Raw genomic sequence first — 3,315 nt, forward strand, 5'->3', positions numbered from 1 at the left:
AAAGTACCACGGCCTGCTCAGGGACATAAGAAGCTAGTGAAATAAAAAGCAATGCCACCGTCTCAGCAAACATAAGAACAACGGCACCAAGTAAAGAAAACGACTTTTGGAACGTTAGCACCAAGGGTCATGAGAAGCGCTTCGACATAACCACGAACTTCTTGGGACATCCACCAAAGTTCTATCTTCAAAGAACTCCTACAGGAACACTGGACAGTTGGAAGAGTGGAAAGTGAAACAGATGGATCTTGCTTGCAGTCGCTAAAGATAAAACAAACCCATTGATTTTCTATCTCCCTTTAGGGGTTGATGGTTGTTTCTTTTTTCCCCCTTGCGGAAGAAGGGAAAGGAAGGGAATTTGTTACCAAGCAATACCATTAGATGACTCACCAGAGAACCATCGGAGAGGCTTTGCCGGAGGGGGAGCCAGATTCTCCCTTCATTTGACCTCCGGTAGAAGGCGGGACAACATTTCTTAATTTGTTCAACCACTCAACCTTCTCTGCCATAGTCTCGGCCTTCAATACCACCGCACTTTGTGAGCTACAACATGGAAGCGGGACATCCAATTGGCAGTTTGAAGGGATAGTCAAAATCCTAAAGATAAAAGACATAATGTATGAAAGAATAAGTACCTTTTAGTACTGTCTTGTGAGGAACCTTGCTAGTTATCTTGAAGACAAGACCAGGTCCTTTTCCAGAGTCTGGACCATTTGATTTTTTATCCTTGGAACCTTTTATTGGGGGTTCATCATCATCGGAGATTTCTTTGAGGTTACATTCCTGATGAATTCATCCAACGGTTGCACAACCAACATGCAGAAACAAACAAAAAGCTAAGTACAACTTCCGGAGCTTGTAGGGTCAATCATTACAAATGTGAACTTTTATACTCTCACGATGAGAATCCGATGGACAGCAATAAATGACAAGAAGTAAACAGAAGAATAAGGGATGGCCACTCAGCAAATGAAAGGGACAACAGATGGTTTTGTAGAGTATTTGATAATTTGAAGGGATGACAGGTAAGCATAAGCACAGGCCAACAGATACATGCTTTCTTCAATAACTAGTCTAATGGATACATGCTGCTATACCTATGGAAAAAAAGAAAAAGGCAGATACATGCTGTCATTCTTTCCAACATATTCTCCAGATGACAGAGCTTAACAATATTGTGCAGCGATTCAAGTCGAAACAAAAAAAAAAAGGAAATGAACCTGTTTTAGATGCACCCAAATTGAAATGATATGAAGGTAAAATAGTGTTAGTTGATTGGCCAAAGTGCATTTGTCTTATAATAAATAAAAAGTACACTTGTCTTATTTACACTTTGAATAGCTGCATCCAAGTAATCGCGGGGGTGCACTGGTGTGAAGAATTTCAATTGGATACCGCCTTACCGCATATCTAAATATCGGGTGGAGTGAAAAAAAATCACTGAACTTCTCTGCATCTAGTTTGGCACTTAAAATAAGCAACTTCATATCAGGCCTAAAGTGAGCAATATCCTATAAGGTGACAACCAAAGAGATATTTTACTTGGGAAGTCTATATTTACATGTGACGTGCAATAACACATTCCAAAAATATGCATGGCCATTGTCTATCCACAATCCTACTCTCCAATACAAACCTTGCAAATACTCAAATTGTTTCTTAGCATGATCATATTCTGGTAGATAATAACCATATGCATATGTCCACTTGAGCACTTGCCTACACTCAACTATCTACAAACATCAAAGGAGCCTAATTTAGTTTCACAGAAGCAGGTTAGGATAATAAATCAAAAACACTCCATCAGATTTTAACATATATAATAGCTGTATTTACATTCCAAACTGAAAATCACATAAATCATATTTAAGTTGAATTAAGTAATAAAACCTGTTGCCAGGCCTCTATGATGAACTTCAACTGTGACTCAGCTGGCATTGTGTGTCACTAAGCTTATCGAGCTGACAAGAAGAAAAGACAAACCCTTATTTAATCAATAGCAAAGGGTCAGGAAGCATCAGCAGCACAACATAATTAAACCAGATAAATAGAAAAGCCATGCATCTTGCTTCCTATCACAAGAGAACAAAGATCAATCTGTTAATTTAACATCACAAGCAGTTTATCGCAACTCAACCTGCCCAGTTGCCACTTAGCATCAACACATTTACCCAGTATAGATTCTTCAGACACAACTGCAATCCTTAGTGTACTCAACATCCATGACTGTCAGACTAAAATGTTAGCCCAAGTACAAAGAGGCAAACACATACAGAAACAAAGATCTTCCTGGTCTTGTAGCACTCCTTACACTTGGCCAATGCCTCTGCAACAAACCGTGGCCCAAGAGCTGAACATCTAATTCCAGCGAAGGTACTTGAGTAAAGCGATCCAAGGGAGAAGTAGAAGGGGGCTTAATCTGCAAATTATGCGTCAAACATAATCAAGTCAATCAATCCTTCCGTGTCCAATGCAATCAGTTAAGCACACTAAATGAAAACCAACGATCAGAAACTGAATTTCATGATGACATTAATCGGAAAACCTGAAGAAAATTTTGAAATTACTACATCTTGGAGTCAGAAATTTCCATACATGGTCATTTCAAGTGAATAATATGTAAACGAGCTCTCCATCTCTTTGACCGAAACCGATTCAATTTATTCTCGGCTCGCGCTTCCTCGAGCGACTAAGACAATGCTGGCATTTACTAAAAAACAGACACAGGCATTTACAACAGCAAACCGATTCCCAAGAAAAAAAAACGCAGGGAACTACAGACTCTCTTACCACACAGAGCAACAACGACCGGAATTCCAGAACTGACCTTACCGCTCACCACGTCGGCAGCGAAATTGCAGACGGCGTCAAGCGTGCTCTCAATCTGCGCCTTCAGGAACCGGGCCGGCGCGAGTTCCGACTTCCTCAACCAGTAGTGCCCGACCATGCAGCCCTCGTCTGGGCAGGGTTTGCGATCGCACTCTTCCCCGGCTCCTCCATCACCTTGAACGTGGCTGGAACCGAGGCTCTATCTCCTCCACGGACTCGTCCGTGAACCCGAGTCGGCTCACGTCCGAGGGCGATATGTGCTTCGGCCTCGACTCCGCCGCCGCGACATCCTGCGCGACAGAACACGAACCTATTCATTCCGTACATCCCGGAAACAGAGCCGTCGCGAACGTGACTAAGAACAAACCTCGACGCCCGGCGCCGTCAGAGCATAATAGCCGAGGGAAAGATCGACGGTCTAGCGAGGCTCCAGAGACTTCTTCGACCTCCCGAAGCAGCGCGCGCGGATTCTTCGGCGGCGCGGTG

At 42.8% G+C, this 3,315-nt stretch overlaps 1 long non-coding RNA gene across 1 annotated transcript; it reads right to left on the minus strand.

The window, feature by feature from the left end:
* Nucleotides 1-593: 593 nt before the first annotated feature.
* Nucleotides 594-1,929, minus strand: LOC108960069. Its single transcript, XR_001987812.2, has 3 exons — nt 1,891-1,929; nt 1,637-1,733; nt 594-783 (listed from the first exon to the last, which is right to left on the minus strand). It is a non-coding gene; the product is annotated as an uncharacterized LOC108960069 (long non-coding RNA).
* Between the last annotated feature and the right edge of the window lie 1,386 nt (nt 1,930-3,315).

Source organism: Eucalyptus grandis, chromosome 10 (genome assembly GCF_016545825.1).
Source record: "Eucalyptus grandis isolate ANBG69807.140 chromosome 10, ASM1654582v1, whole genome shotgun sequence".
NCBI classification, from domain to species: Eukaryota; Viridiplantae; Streptophyta; class Magnoliopsida; order Myrtales; family Myrtaceae; genus Eucalyptus; species Eucalyptus grandis.